Source organism: Carcharodon carcharias, chromosome 23 (assembly GCF_017639515.1).
Source record: "Carcharodon carcharias isolate sCarCar2 chromosome 23, sCarCar2.pri, whole genome shotgun sequence".
NCBI lineage: Eukaryota > Metazoa > Chordata > Chondrichthyes > Lamniformes > Lamnidae > Carcharodon > Carcharodon carcharias.
This window is the reverse complement of record NC_054489.1, coordinates 8,257,003-8,274,163: the sequence shown is the minus strand read 5'-3', so window position 1 is coordinate 8,274,163 and position 17,161 is coordinate 8,257,003. Positions and strand designations below refer to the sequence as shown.

The window sequence follows — 17,161 nt, the reverse complement described above, 5'->3', positions numbered from 1 at the left end:
TAGAGAGAGAGAGAGAGAGAGAGAGAAAGCCAGGAGCTCTCTGATTGGCTGGGACTTTGGCGGGCTGCGATGGGATTTGAATTTCCTTGAGGCCGCGAGCAGCGGCGGTTCGTCCGAGTGTGAGCCGCCCAAGTGGGGGCGGGGGGAGCGGAGGAGGGGGTTTGGATGACTTCCACCTCAGATCTTTTCATCCAAAGCCTAGAGGGAAAAGCAATGTATTTCCTCCCCAATTTTAGCAGCTCCTAATATCCCCGTGTGAAACCATGGCGTCGGGTCTTGCAACAAGCCCCTTAAGCGTGGGTATAGCTCCTTTCCCCCCCCCCCCCCACCCACCCACCCCGCTAAACTTTTAACGGTTATTCACCCTCGCTGCTAATTTGCCCCGTTTGCCTCCTTGGAGTTGATGCGCTTTCCTCCGTCGTGCTCCTTTAGAACCCGCTCGCACCATGCCGCCCTCTTTCCGCGACATCACTTCTGCCGACACATCCCAGCCAGAGTTGGCGACTCTACCATTGATGGAGATGAGGTCTGATGCACCGGAACCAAACGGTTTTTAATGTCTGGATGCTGGAACAACTCCAAGTGGAATCACTTCAGTTCCACATTCTGATAATAGCCATCACTACGTCTTGGGCTCTGACACTTCTTTCCGTGTGGACGCTCTAGTGTCTCCAGTGGGGAGCACTGTGCATGATCTGGGCCTATCATGTCATCATCTGACTCCACCATCCGCTGAAGGTTCTGGTCTTCCTACGCTCTTTCACTAGCTGCCTTGCTATAGAGAGGATCGCACAGAAGGCCCGTGTTATCTGTGTTGCTGGTTCTTTGAAAAAGCTATCCAATTAGTCCCATTCCCCTGTCCTTTCCTCAGAGCCCTGGAACTTTTTCCTCTTCTGCAATGCAGAGGCTGCACTCTGACATTGAGTAAGCTATTCTCACCAAGCTACCACTCCACATGCCTTCGAATTTTTGAGTCTGGAAGCAAGAGATGGTTTTTCTGTGCAGTCTCCAAGCCGACCCTAGATACTCTGTATGAACAAGCAAGAAATCCTTGCAATTAAATAGCACCTTTCACAGTATCTCAAAACACTTTACAGACAATGAAGAACTTTTGATGTAGTCACAGTTGCAATGTAGGGAACACCGCAGCTCATTTGAACACAGCAAGCTCCCATAGATAGCAATGTGATAATGACCAGTTAACCTGTTTTTGAGATGTTAATTGAAGGATAAATATTTGCCAGGACACCAGAGAGAAGTTCCCTGCTACTTCTTCAAAATTGCACCATACAATCTTTTGCAATCGCCTTAGAGAGCAGACAGGAATCATCTGAAAGAGTGCACCTTTTACAATGCAACACTTTCTCAGTACTGTATTGGGAGTGTCTACCTAGATTTCGGGCTCGAGTGTCTGGAGAGTTGAAGGATGGGTTGAACCAACAACTCCTCTAACTCAGGTAAGAGTGCTACCAAATGAGCCACAAGTAGGGGAGAACTTTCAAAGTTGAAATGATTCCCATGAGAAAATAGCAAATACATGAGTGGCATACGAGGTCATTTGTAAGTGACCGTTACCAATTGATAGTTGTGTCCTCAACACTTCCTATAAAGCGTTAAGTTGGCATCTCTGGTAAATGGAGCTAAAAACTCTTGCATTAATGCTGTCCCATCAATTTGTCTAATCTTTTTGCTGCTTGTGTGCTCCATGATACATCAACTAGGACTACTAATCAAATATCCTCAATCCCAGGTGTCTCAGATTTATCTTGCACTGGGACAGAAATCTTTCTGCGCAAGATTTGATCATCAGGGCTGAGAGTTCAGGACTTCATATTACAGAATGAAGAGTTTATTAAATTGTTGCAAAATGAGCAAAGTATGATTCTTGGGGCTGAGATGCTGTGAAGTGAAGCTTTTACTAATTATCCTGACATCTCTTCAAAACATGACAGTCAAATGGAAGGTGATGGGTGAACAGTGACTGCTCGATTGACTGACCATACTGATGCGTGGAACAATCAAATACTTTGTTCTAAATACTGTGCCAGTTATTGCACATCCAAAAAGCCAAAAAATAAATGTTGTCCGAGGGTGCCCCAGGGTGACAGTGTCAAGATAAACAGGCAGATTGAGTACGCTAGGCCTATATTCCCTATAATTTAAAAGAATGAGAAGTGGTCCCATTGAAACATATAAAATTCCTATGGGGCTTAACAGAGTAGATGCTCGGAGGATGTTTCCCCTAGCTGTGAAGTATAGAATCGGGGTCATAGTCTCAGTATAAGGGGCCAGCCATTTAGGACAGAACTGAGGAGAAGGTTTTGCACTCAAAGTTAGGAATCTTTGGAATTCTCTACCTATGAACTATGGATTCCCAGTCATTGAGTATATTCAAGACTGAGCTTGATAGATTTTTGTAAATTTGTTGATATTAGTTTTGTAGAATTTTTGTAGATTTGGTAGATTTGTGGAGACTAAGGGAATTAACGAATTATGGGGTTAGGGCGAGAGCTGAGGTAGAAGATCAGACATGACCATTTGAATCATGGAGCAGGGTCAAAGGGCTGAATGGCTTCTCCTCATTTTTCTTGCATTCATTTGTTCTTCTGTCTTTTCTCCAACTAAGATAAATAATGATTGTGAATGGATGTAAAGAAAAACAAATGATTAAAGCAGAAATCAAAAACAGAGCTTACATTTCTCATACGTGAAGCAGGTTTGATAACAGCTGTTAGGTAGAGTAGAATAAAATACCTGTGGCCAATTATTATTCTGTGGTGCAACAGAAACAAGCTCTTGTATGTGCGTTGCTCTCAGGCAAACCATTGCCTTTCCTCCTGAATATCAGTTTTGCTTCTTTTGTCCTGGCCAATATTTAATCCTTAATCAACATCACTGAAGCATATAATCGCATTGCTGCTTATGGGAGCTTGCTGTGCACAAATTGTTTATGTTGTGTCCTGCATTGCAATAGCAACTATACTTCATAAGTACTTAATTGGCTCTGGGTCCTCTAAAGTGCTCTAGGGATGCCCTGAAATTGTGAAAGTTACTATATAAATTCCTTAAGCTTCAGATTCTGTGTTATGGATGGAGTATGAAATCCTGGCTGCAAAGACTTAGACAGAACCATCCCACAGAAATACTCAGATGAGATGTCATGTGCCAAGTAAGTAAATAAGGGACCAAAATGATTAAAAACAAAAAACTGCGGATGCTGGAAATCCAAAACAAAAACAGAATTACCTGGAAAAACTCAGCAGGTCTGGCAGCATCGGCGGAGAAGAAAAGAGTTGACGCTTCGAGTCCTCATGACCCTTCGACAGAACTAAGTAGAAATAGGAAAGGAGTGAAATATAAGCTGGTTTAAGGTGTGTGTGTGTGTGTGTTGGGTGGGGGGAGAGAAGTGGATGGGGGGGGTGTGGTTGTAGGGACAAGCAAGCAGTGATAGAAGCAGATCATCAAAAGATGTCACAGACAAAAGAACACATAGGTGTTGAAGTTACCCCACCACTGAACATCAAGCCATTGTTTCCAAGACTGTCACTGACCTCATCTCTTCTGGGGATCTTCCTCCCACAGCTTCCAACCTGATAGTCGCCCAACCTCGGACGGCCCGCTTCTAACTCCTACCCAAAATCCACAAACAGAACTGTCCCGGTAGACCGATCGTGTCAGCTTGCTCCTGCCCTACAGAACTCATTTCTCGTTATCTTGACTCCCTTCTCTCTCCCCTTGTCCCTTCCCACCTACATCCGTTTTTCCTCTGACACCTTACGTCACATCAACAATTTCCAGTTCCCTGGCCCCAAACGCTTCTTCACCATGGAAGTCTAATCCCTCTACACCTCCATCCCCCACCAGGATGGTCTGAGGGCCCTTAGCTTCTTCCTCAAACAGAGGCCCGAACAATCCCCATCCACCAGTACTCTCCTTCATCTGGCTGAACTTGTTCTCACACTGAACAATTTCTTCTTCAACTTCTCTCACTTCCTCCAAATAAAAGGTGTGGCTATGGGTACCCGCATGGGCCCCAGCTATGCCTGTCTCTTTATGGGGTATGTGGAACACTCCTAGTTCCAGTCCTACTCCGGCCCCCTTCCACAACTCTTTCTCCGGTACATTGATGATTACTTCGGTGCTGCTTCATGCTCTCGTCGGAACTTGGAAAAATTTATTAATTTTGCTTCCGATCTCCACCCCTCCATCATTTTCACGTGGTCCATCTCTGACACTTCCCTTCCCTTCCTTGACCTCGCTGTCTCAATCCTTGGTGATAGACTGTCCACCAGTATCCATTACAAGCCTACCGACTCCCACAGCTACCTCGACTACAGATCCTCACACCCCGCTTCCTGTAAGGACTCCATCCCATTCTCTCAGTTCCTTCGCCTCCGTCGCATCTGTTCCGATGATGCTACCTTCAAAAACAGTTCCTCTGACATGTCCTCCTTCTTTCTTAACCGAGGTTTTCCACCACGGTCGTTGACAGGGCCCTCAACCGTGTCCGGCCCATCTCCCACGCATCCGCCCTCACGCCTTCTCCTCCCTCCCAGAAACATGATAGGGTCCCCCTTGTCCTCACTTATCACCCCACCAGCCTCCGCATTCAAAGGATCATCCTCCGCCATTTCCGCCAACTCCAGCATGATGCCACCACCAAACACATCTTCCCTTCACCCTCCCTGTCGGCATTCCGTAGGGATCGTTCCCTCCGGGACACCCTGGTCCACTCCTCCATCACCCCCTACTCCTCAACCCCCACCTATAGCACCTCCCCATGCCCACGCAAAAGATGTAACACCTGCCCCTTCACTTCCTCTCTCCTCACCATCCAAGGGCCCAAACACTCCTTTCAAGTGAAGCAACATTTCACTTGCATTTCCCCCAACTTAGTCTACTGCATTCGTTGCTCCCAATGTGGTCTCCTCTACATTGGAGAGACCAAACGTAAACTGGGCGACCACTTTGCAGAACACCTGCGGTCTGTCTGCAAGAATGACCCAAACCTCCCTGTCGCTTGCCATTTCAACACTCCACCCTGCTCTCTTGCCCACATGTCTGTCCTTGGCTTGCTGCATTGTTCCAGTGAAGCCCAACGCAAACTGGAGGAACAACACCTCATCTTCCGACTAGGCACTTTACAGCCTTCCGGACTGAATATTGAATTCAACAACTTTAGATCTTGACCTCCCTCCTCCATCCCCACCCCCTTTCTGTTTCCTCCCCCTTTCTTTTGTTTTTTTTTCCAATAAATTATATAGATTTTTCTTTTCCCACCTGTTTCCATTATTTTAAAATATTTTTAAATCTTTTATGCTCCCCCCAGCCCCACTAGAGCTATACCTTGAGTGGCCTACCATCCATTCTTAATTAGCACATTCGTTTAGATATATATCATCAACTTCAACACCTATGTGTTCTTTTGTTCTGTTGTCTGTGACATCTTTTGATGATCTGCTTCTACCACTGCTTGCTTGTCCCTACAACCACACCCCCACCCCCTCCACTTCTCTCCCCCCCGCACCGCCCCCCCCCCAACACGCGCACACACACACACACACACACACACACACCTTAAACCAGCTTATATTTCACTCCTTTCCTATTTCTACTTAGTTCTGTCGAAGGGTCATGAGGACTCGAAACGTCAACTCTTTTCTTCTCCGCCGATGCTGCCAGACCTACTGAGTTTTTCCAAGTAATTCTGTTTTTGTTTTGTGACCAAAATGATTACTTGGTAAGGAAGGGTCTTTTTGCACAAGGCATAACCTTTCACTGCAGTCTCTTGGAGAGCAGATAAGTGTCCCCCGCCATTTATTTCTAACAGGTGAATATTTTCTTCTCCATCAATCTCCTCAGTGTAACCCATCACCATGCTTATTTTATCCAGCAGTGGGTCCACGGAGAGTTTCCGCTAATTGCGACTATTTGTGGCCTTTCATGGAGGCTCTTCAAATTAAACTCTCTTTGGCACAAAGGTGATAGACAATTCTTGAAAGTTTTTAAATATTAAAAAAAAAATTGCTACTTCATTCACTAGTCTACACAAATGAAACCAGTAAATGTTTCAGTACATGTTTTTTTAAAAAGACATCTTCAGTGTTTTAATATCAGGTTACTCACACACACTGGACTAGTCACTATCATTAAGAATGCTTATTTCTTTTGATAAACTCATTTTCACCTGTATTAATACAACTGCACCAGGTTGTTACTCTTAAATATACCCTTCAATAATGTTAATGCAAAGGGGTTTAAATAAACAGTTACACTTTATTACGCTGTCCAACTGGGCTGACATTTGGATACAGACCACAATTTGGAGCAAGATTGCCAATCGTTCCCAAAAAGGAACAGGATTAATTCGATTTGGGGGTGTGGCCAGTTTTATTGGGAAGGGTTGACTTCCAGCACAATGTGATTTTAAACCAGTGTTACAGATCATGGAAACTCAATTTGCACTGGCTATAGCTTTCTTTTTATTCATCCTTGGGATGTGAATATCATTGAGAAGGCCAGCATTTATTTCCCATTCTTAATTGCTCTTGAGCAGCTGCTTGGGAGCCACCTACATTTGATTTGCTCGGCCATTTCGGAGGGCAATTAAGAGACAACTGTGTTGTGTGGGTCTGGAGTCACATTTAGGCCAGACCAGGTAAGATCAGCGGGTTTCCTCTCTAAAGAAGGTGAATGAACCAGATGGGTTTTTACAACAATCGGATTGTTTCATGGTCATATTAATAAGAATAGCATTTTATACTATACTTTAATTACTTGTAATTAGAAACATAGGGCTAAGTTTTCAGCTCAGTGGGCAGGCGTGATCGGTGGGCCCGGGAGCAGCCGGGAAACAGGTTCCAGATTGCGATCGGCCCCGAACTGCGATTTCACGGTGGCTGGCCAATCAAGGCCCGCCCAGCATGAAACGCAGCTTCCCAATGGTCGGGAAGGACTGGGCGGGGGTGTATTGTGCGCCAGGTCCAATGGCAGCCTGGCAACCAGTTTAAAAATGGCACAGGGAGCCCCTAAAAGGCTGCTGGTAAAGAAGCATACAGTCTACTTTGCAGAGAATGTACTTATGGCCTTGCCAACGGCTGGAGACACTAGGCCGGAAGGCAGGTTGGGTGGGCACTTCGCTCCCCGCTTTTTGGGCAAGTGTATTGCCATGCTCCTGGAGGAGGTGGCTGCTAGGAAGAGGCCACCACACCTGAGGAATAAAGCCTGGGAGGAAGTGGCAGCCCGGGTCAGCAGCCATGACAATATGCGGTGCACATGGGTGCAGTGCCGCAAGATGTTCAATGACCTGCTGCACTCAGGAAAGGTAAATAGCATGTTGGCATGGATCAGTGTGGTGAAGTGTTAATGGCTGGCCATTCCCCCGTGGAGCTCAGGGGTGTTAGAGCAGGGGTGCCAACTGCCACTGACGTTAGAGCTGGCGAAGGGGGTGAACCCTGGAAACTTAGACTAATTGCCATGCGGCTTGAGAGCCTCTACTCTGATGTGCCCTGCCGAGGTGTTCCTCAGGTGGGATTGGCCAGGCTGCAATGGCGCTGCAGGTAGAGAGCGGACTAATCAAAGCTCCTCAGTCGCTTCAAGAGAAGACAAGCCATAACCAATTGGAGAGACCACAGACAGGCGGAAGCCTGCCTGACCTGCTGCTGATGACCAGGTTCGAACAGGACACCCTGGAGCTAGAGAACCGGCACACTCCACGTGCAACCAGTTGTGGAGAGGCAGGGGTGTCAGACGAAGGTAAAAGTGCAGTGCACAGAGGTAAGACTCTCGGCTTGTGCGACCATTCTAGTGTAGTCTCTTCATTGATTGGAGCCTCAAACCTGGAGTCCCCATTGATCATTAAAAGACAATGGCATCATGATGCAGATCTCCAATGTCTCACCAGGGTGCCTGGCATGCACAGTGACAGAGTGATGACTTTAACTAATGACATGTCCTTGTTCTTCCTTAGATTCGCCAGCATGCACTCATTCAGAGGACCCCAAAGTGGCAATCCCTGATGTCAGAGAACTGCCGGGCTTCATCTGCACCTGCGTCACACCCGCACTCTGAAGCAGGCACAGATACCAGCACCTCGGTGAACGTTAGAACATCAGCTGCATTGTTGGTGCACATTGCTGAGGGCACTTCACTCTCGTTTGAGGTGCAGGCGGAGGCAGTGAATGCCCAGGGCGCCGTCAGTCAGAGGACTGCTGGAGACCAGGATGATGCTGGGTTGAAGGCAGATGATGAGCCTCCAGAGTCATCGATTACCACAGGATGTGTGGGAAGATTTGGCAGAGATCCATGAGGGTATGCATGCCATGGTCTCTGTTGTGGAGGGGTCCATGCAGAGTATAAGCACTGCATTGACCCTCATGGCCGAGCGCACTGCCTCCTCCAGTGAGACGGTGGCAACTCTTCTGGAGAGGCAACTCCTGGGACAGAATCGGGGGTTCCTAGGGTTGCACTTGGACCTGCAAGCCCTCACACAGACCTCAGGTGGTCAATGCCAGTGTGGGAGATGGATGAGGCACCCAGTATCCTAGCTAGGTGCCCGTCCATCAATGGTGAGCAGGGAGATCCAGAGTGACTTCATGGTGGCGCATGAGCTGCTTGTTGTCTCTGCGGGCTCATCTCAGGGCACTGGATGACGTCAGCAGTTCCTCCACCCCTCTACCAGTGACTGTGACACCTGATGAGGCTGTGATGATTGGAGAGATGTCAGCCGTGGCACTGGCCGCTCGCTCGCAGGTGGGGCCAGCACAGGCTCCACTGGCCAGAGGACAACCACCTTGGCCAACAAGACACCAGAGTCAGCAGGCTGTCTCCAATGTCGCTGCCAGTGAGGGGGTTGCAGTGGAATACCAAGAGAGTTTAAGGCACCATGACCACAAGAGGGACTGTTCACGGGAGATCTTCTGTTCAGTTATGTTTGGTTTATATGTCTACTGGTGTGGACATCAACAACAGTAATGGTCATGTCAATGTGATTTGAATGTGACAATAACATTAAATTTGCTTTTGTTGTGATGGCCTGAATATGCTTCGCATTTTATTTTTGCTGCAGGGTATGCCACTATGTAATGCTGGACATGAGTGGCTCTAAACTTTATTGCACAGGCACTGAGTGGACTTTGGGCTCACATGACAGGGGCATTCCAGAGATCCAGGATGGAGGCAGCAGCCTCGGCACGAGGTGGGAACAGATCATTGGCAGCCTAGTTGTAGGACTGTTAGATCAAGGGGTCCCTGGTGTTGCTGCCTCCCTAAGGTCTGCGTACACGCCCTTAGCATTCTCTTTACTGTGCTCCTCTTCTGACTCACTACTGGATTCACCCTCTGTGGCCTGTGCAGCTGCGTCAAGATCCTCTTCCTCAAGTGGGTCCCCCCTTGCCAGAGTCAGATTGAGGAGAGCGCAGCATGCAACTGCTATCAGTGACACCCGCTTTGGGGGGGTATTGTAGTGCTCTCCCTGAATGGTCCAAGTGTTGGAAGCGCATCTTCAGAAGACCTATGGTCCTCTCTAGCACCGCTCTTGTGGAGGCATGACTCCTATTATAATGCTGCTCTGCCTCTGTCCTTGGGTGGCAGAGAGGCATCATAAGCCACCTTTTGAATTTTTGTCACCCAGCAGCCATCCATCTAGCCAAGCTGCAGCACTAGCCTTGGCACCTGGGAATATTTGAGGATGTAAGCGTCATGAGAGGTGCCAGGGTACCTTGCACAGACTTGGAGAATATGCGTCTTGAGGTCACAAACTATCCGCACATTCATGAAGTGGAAACCCTTCCTGTAGATAAAGGCACCTGGCTGACCCACTGGTGCCTTGATGGACACGTGTGTAGTTAATTGCACCCTGGATGTGAGGGATCCCAGCAATTGCTGAAAATCCTCTGGCTCACACAGCCTGGCTGGCCTCATCCCTACAGAAATGAATAAATGTCATGACCTGCCTGAACAGAGTGTCTGTCACCAGATTTGCGCAGCTGTGACAACACAGACCCCCCACTGACCCCTGGAAAGAGATGGAGACATAGAAGTTGAGGGCCACCCTGACGTACAGAGCCACTGGCATGGGATGTCCATCTGCACAGTCGGAGGTGACCTCAGGCCTAATCATATGACAAATGGAGGTCACAGTTTCCCTTGAGAGGCGGAGCCTCCTTCGGCATTGCACCTCAGACATATTGAGGTGGCTGCATTGCCACCTGTAAACCATGGCAGCAGGATAGTTGTGTCTTCTGTGGCCCTTTCTGCCTTGGACTACCTGCTGGCCCTGCACCCTTTGTGCCTGTGCTCCCCTCCCACAGGTCCCTTCCCTGGAAGCTGCACTGAGACACCTGGCCTCCTTTCTGCCCCTCTCTTCCTCAGAGGAGGAGGTGCCTCCAGCGGAGACCAAACCCTTATTGCCAGAGTAAAAGAAGACTGTCTGATATCTGGGAGGGACCATATGGTTAATATCCACTGGGGGCCTTGACGACATCAATAAGCCCCTGACAAGCAGCCTGGAAATGCTAGCAATGAAGCCCCAAACAGAGATGAAGCTGCCAAGTATTAATAAGCAACCAGCAGCAAACTATCTCCAAAACTCCTCACTACTGACATTGGCAATGCTGCAGGCCCTTTTTATCCCGCCCTTGGATGAGGCTTTTGCAAAATGTCAGCAGCCCACCTGCCTGTTTTGCCTATGCGATGAGCATGAAATCGCACAGGCACAGTGAAATCTTGGTCAATTGCCTTTTTAATGGCCTTAACTGGCCTTTTAACTGATGGTGGGTGCAGCTCCAAAACTCACGTGCAACCGTCGACCGAAATATTGCGTGTGCGCAATGACATCGGGCGTGCGTCCGCTCGATCAGCGTAAAATGCAGCCCATAGGAACATAAGAGCAGGAGTCGGCCATTCGGCTTGTCAAGCCTGCTCCACCATTCAATTAGATCATGGCTATCCCCATTTCCCTTGATGTCCTTAATATCCAGAAATCTCTCCACTTCTGTCTTGAACATGCTCAATGATTGAGCTTCCACAGCCCTCTGGTGTAGAGAATTCCAAAGATTCACCACCCCCTAAGTGAAGAAATTTCTCCTCATCTCAGTCTTAAATGCCTGCCCCTTATTCTGTGACTGTGTCCCCTAGCTCTAGACTCACCAACCAGGGGAAACATCCTATCCACATCTACCCTGTCACACCCTGTAAGAAATTTCTAAGTTTCAATGAGATCACCTTTCATTCTTTGAAACTCTAGAGAATACAGGCCCGTTTCCTCAATCTCTCCTCATAAAACAACCCTGCTATCCCGAGGGATTAGTCTGCTGAGCCTCCATTGCACCCCCTCTAATTAAATTTAAATTCCCCCAGCTGCCGTAATGGGTTTTAAAGTCATACCCCTGGCACATTAGTCCAGACCTCTGGATTACTAGCCCAGCGACACCTACCACTATGCTAATGTTCCCTAGACTTGCCCTTGAAGGTCCTCAAACTTTCACACACTGGTTTGGCCAACTTCTGGTGATTTCTGAAGCCACTGTGTCACTGACTGTATTTAAGGTGCCTGTAGGAGGGATATATTAACACATCAGGCTGCTGCAGTGGGAAGGATAAAGGTTGGGAGGGTTAGGGGGATAAAGAAAACTCGTTTGGTCCTTGGAGGTTTTGTTAGGGTTGGGGCTGGTGGGTGTGGCCCTGAATACTGGTGGTCGCTTTGGTTGAGCTTCACTATTCCCTCTCGGTGATTGTGATCTTTGCTCTGAGGCTGCTTAACACTTGCCAGTTAGCCTCTTACTGCTAATCTTTAATGGTGAATGAATATTTTTCTGTCAAATGTTTCCATTAAATGAACCTGCCGGTGCTAATCTGCGTGACATAGCTTGTGAGCCACCTAGAGCAGCAGCACCAGAGAAACCTAACAGTCAATTGCAAAAAAAAAATCATTTTCCAACATGCCCCTTTCTTTTTGGAGTAAGCAGGAGCTGACTCACCAGAAAAGGAAGATAATTTGGTTCCCGTCTGTCAATAACAGATTTACAGGGTTGGGAGTAAGTATGGTTTTCATTCCAAAGTGCTCAAATGAAGCAAGTGAATGGAGAGTCTGTCACCTGCCTCTGAAAGTGGTTTTAAACTCAATTTTCCACCCCCATCACAAGATTAAAGGGTAGGTTTGGGAGAGATGAGGTGGGCCTTACAGTATGATAGTTATTAACCCAGCTTCTGACTTCTATCACTTTGTATTATTGTAAATGTTGAATTCAAATGTGGTTGAACCCATGAAATCAGCTCCCCACAGGTACTGCTCCATTGCATCCCCCACCGCCCCCCCCCCCCCCGCCCAAACCATGCCACTGTCCCCTACCCTGCCCCACAAATGTGTTCTGTTATTACAAAAATTCATTTTTGTGTCCTACCTAAGTTTTTAAGTTCTCAGGAACATAACGGAATATTATTGCTGGTAGAATTGCAGGAGGAAATGTGTATCGGGAACTAAATTCTTCCTTATAATTGCTGTACCAATTAACAGAATGAGTGTGCAGCTCAACCTCATTGAAAGGGCTGTACTTTCAACATCAGCAGGGCAATGATTTCCTGCATGCACGGTGTGTAGTGAATTAAAAAAGAACACATTTACAAAAGAATATTGATCTTAGTTCACTGTCTACAGTGCACAGTGGAAATCTTCCTTGATGCTTGTAAGGAAGGCTCTTGGAGCAAAACTCAGGGTTCTTTTTTTTATTATTATGTTGTCTACCCTCAACATAAACACACAAAACCTTTAGCATCCAAAGCTGCAGAGTAAAATGTGTGTGTCGTACAGCTGTACAGATTTCAAGCTTGGAGCTCAAACTCAGGTTGGCTCAGTGTCCTGTGTACTGGATGAGTAATTATCTGTCTGTGTGTATAGAGCACCAGCCAGTGGAGAGACAATAGTCTTCATGCAGTAGATTTTTTTTCAAATAAAGCCTGCTTTCTCAGTCATCCGCTACAGAGGTAGAAGATGCAATTTAAGGTTAACAATCAAAATGGGAGTTTTAAATAAAATACATTACATCATTATTTGGAAAATTATTTAACTTCACATTTCAAGAAGCCTTTATTTCAAGCAAAACTTGATCATTTTTACCCATTAATTGCACCTAATGCCTCTTTATTTTACTGCTGGTACACAGTGGCAGTGAGCTGCTCATTGTCAGTCCCAGGTTTGATTTATCTAATTGACTTCAGCCAAGATGGCGTATGATGCTGTGGACATTGGACAAGGACAAGACTGTGCTTAAGTGTGATCCCTCCTTAGCTGAATAGAGTGCCGATACTTGCTGAAAGATTGGGTGTTTGGGTGACACGGAGGCTCCCACAGAGTTGGACTCCTGTCAACATCCTGGCGGTTACCACTGACCAGAAACTGAACTGGACTAGCCATATAAACACAGTGGTTACAAGAGCAGGACAGAGGCTCGGAATTCTGTGGTGAGCAACTCGCCCCCTGACTCCCCAAAGCCTGTCCATTATCTACAAGGCACAAGTCAGGAGTGTGATGGAATACTCTCCACATGCCTGCATGAGTGCAGCTCCGACAACACTCAAGAGGCTCGACACCATCCAGGACAAAGCAGCCCTGGTTGATTGGTACTCCATCCACCAGTTTAAACATTCACTCTCTCGACTACCGACTGCAGTGTGTACCATCTACAAGATGCACTGCAGAAACTCACCAAGGCTCCTTCAACAGCACCTTCCAGTCCCACGACCACTACCACCTAGAAGGACAAGTGCAACAGATGCATGGGAATACCACAACCTGCAAGTTCCCCATCAAGTCACACACCATCCTGACTTGGGAACTTTTTCACCCATTCCTTCACTGTTGCTGGGTCAAAGTCCTGCAACTCCCTCCCTAACAGCATTGTGGGTGTACCTATACCACAGGGACTGCAGCAGTTCAAGAAGGCGGCTCACCATCACCATCTCAAGGGCAGCTAGGGATGGGCAATAAATGCTGGCCTAGTCAGCAATGTCCACATCCCGCAAAAGAATAAGCTTTTAAAAATTCAAACATTTCAGGTGAGAAGATTGTGGAAACGCAGTCTTAGGGTGGAATTTTACACTGTATGATTTTACAGTCCCGAAATCAATGGACTTTTGAACGGCTCGCTGCATTTTACTGCCCTGTCCCCACCTCAACGAGGGCGTAAAATTCCACTCCTGGTGTTTGAAAGTGGCAGTTCATTTGAATGTCTGATCTTTGCCCGGGATTGTTTGGTGAGCAAGCTTACCTGTTACCCCTTGGTCACGTTCTGGCCCCTCCCAACCCCCATCACACTTTCACACTCTGGCCTCTCCCAACCCCATCACACTCTCATCCTCTGTCACGTTCTGGCCCCACACAACCCCCACCTTGCTCTTGCCCTACGTCATGCTCTGGTGCCCCCTCACATTCTGGCCCCTGCCCCATCATTCTGCACCCTATCATGCTCTGGCCCCACTCCACACCCATAACCTCACCCCCACTGCTCCATTCCTTGTTATTCAGTGTTCTATTCACCTATCAGACCCAGTGAAATCCCAGAATAGCCATGCATTCACATTGTCCTGCTGGCTTTCAATTATTAATTGAAGAGCGAAAGTTTCCATTAGTTTGGGGGCTTCTAATAATACCTCATTTTGGGTAATTGTGGGTTAAGCTGTTTGTACTCACTCTGAGGGGTGAAGCGTTCAACAGGGAGCAGTCACTGCTCCAGTGAAACCACTGGCGCTGAATATATAGGAAGTTTAAGGGGAGTGTAGACATGGTGGAAGAAGATTCAATGATAACTTTCAAAAGGGATTTGGATAAATAATTGAAGGAAGAAAGTGTGGAGAATGGCTAGGGTTATAAGCCATCGCAAGCACAATGGACTGAATGGCCTCCTTTGCTGAAGGATTCTGTGAGATATTGGATCATCACTTTCCATTCTGTCTGAGTGTGGTCTACTCTACATTCAGATTCTATATATACCCCTTGAGTAGAAGATTAAGAGGTGATTTGATTAAAGTATTTGAGATGATTGAAGGAATTGATAGGGTGGAGACAGAGGGAAACTATTTCCTCTGGGGCGGGGAATTCAAGACTAGGGGGTAGAACAAAATTACAGCTAGGCATTTCAGGGGTGATGTCAGGAAGCATTTCTTCACGCACAGGATATTGGAAACCTGAAACTGCATCAAATGGCATCAAGACTGGGGGTCAGTTGAAAGTGTCAAACCTGTGTTTGATAGATTTTTGATGGGCAAGAATATTACGGGTGACAGAAGCAAGGCAGGCAGATGGAGTTGAGATAGATGGAACAAGAAAGCAAGGACGTGCAAAGAAGTGCTCGATAGACAATGTCAAGAGCGACTTGTCACAGGAAGGGATGGATGCAGATGACTGAAGAAGGCCAGCCAGTTCAGAGCTCAGCAGTAGAGATCAGTCATCGGCATTGTCACAGCTGACCTGACGTATGAGGATTTAGTGAAGGTAGTGATTATGTTATACCCCACCAAGGAGACCTTGACATTGATATGACGTTCAATTCCACAGCATGAACAGCTCTTACTTTCTACAAAAGTACAGGAATGCAGAAAATTATTTTAAGAAAAAGCAAGGAGATATAAAGTCTGATAACTGCACGTTCTTAGCGGTACTAATTTTTGCCAGAAGACAAGGAGGCAGCAGCTTAAAATGAGAGCATTTACCAAGTGAGTACAGCACTGAAAGTGTGAAAAGAAAATCAAGTTGGTAGTTCAAAAGGTTAATGATTAATATTCGAAGAACAGCTTTTCTCACCTCAAATTCCTGTTGAAATGTATTGGTGCTGGAGCATTGTGGGGTCTTTTGACTGGGACACCAGGCTGAGTTTAAGCTCAATGTTCCTTGCACAGAGCAAGCCATGGTCAGTACGGAGCCCAACAAAACAGAATGCAGCAATTAAAAACAAAAAACTGCGGATGCTGAAAATCCAAAACAAAAACAGAATTACCTGAAAAAACTCAGCAGGTCTGGCAGCATCGGCGGAGAAGAAAAGAGTTGACGTTTTGAGTCCTCATGGCCCTTCAACAGAACTGAGTGAATCTAAGGAGAGGGGTGAAATATAAGCTGGTTTAAGGTTGGGGTGGGGGTGGGGGGAGGTGTGTGCAGGGGGTAGGTGGTTGAGTGGGGGGGTGGGGTGGTGTGGTTGTAGGGACAAGCAAGCAGTGATAGGAGCAGATAATCAAAAGATGTCACAGACAAAAGAATACAGAGGTGTTGAATGTGGTGATATCATCTAAACGAATGTGCTAATTAAGAATGGATAGTAGGGCACTCAAGGTACAGCTCTAGGGGTGGGGTGGAAAGGCTATCAGGATATAAAAGATTTAAAAATAATGGAAATAGGTGGGAAAAGAAAAATCTATATAAATTATTGGAAAAAAACAAAAGGAAGGGGGAAGAAACAAAAAGGGGGTGGGGATGGAGGAGGGAGTTCAAGAACTAAAGTTGTTGAATTCAATATTCAGTCCGGAAGGCTGTAAAGTGCCTAGTCGGAAGATGAGGTGCTGTTCCTCCAGTTTGCGTTGGGCTTCAGTGGAACAATGCAGCAAGCCAAGGACAGGCATGTGGACAAGAGAGCAGGGTGGAGTGTTAAATTGGCAAGTGACAGGGAAGTTTGGGTCATTCTTGCGAACAGACCGCAGGTGTTCTGCAAAGCGGTCGCCCAGTTTACGTTTGGTCTCTCCAATGTAGAGGAGACCGCATTGGGAGCAACGAATGCAGTAGACTAAGTTGGGGGAAATGCAAGTGAAATGCTGCTTCACTTGAAAGGAGTGTTTGGGCCCTTGGACGACGAGGAGAGAGGAAGTGAAGGGGCAGGTGTTGCATCTTTTGCGTTTGCATGGGGAGGTGCCATAGGTGGGGGTTGAGGAGTAGGGGGTGATGGAGGAGTGGACCAGGGTGTCCTGGAGGGAACGATCCCTATGGAATGCCGACGGGGGGGTGAAGGGAAGATGTGTTTGGTGGTGGCATCATACTGGAGTTGGCGGAAATGGCGGAGGATGATCCTTTGAACGCGGAGGCTGGTGGGGTGATGAGGACAAGGGGGACCCTAACATGTTTCTGGGAGGGAGGAGAAGGCGTGAGGGCGGATGCGCGGGAGATGGGCCGGACACGGTTGAG

At 47.2% G+C, this 17,161-nt stretch overlaps 1 protein-coding gene across 3 annotated transcripts in view; it reads left to right on the top strand.

Moving 5' to 3' along the window:
* The window catches only part of LOC121269195 (SRC kinase signaling inhibitor 1-like), a 329,853-nt gene that overhangs the window by 174,847 nt on the left and 137,845 nt on the right, over window positions 1–17,161 (top strand). The gene's annotated exons all lie outside the window — the stretch shown is intronic.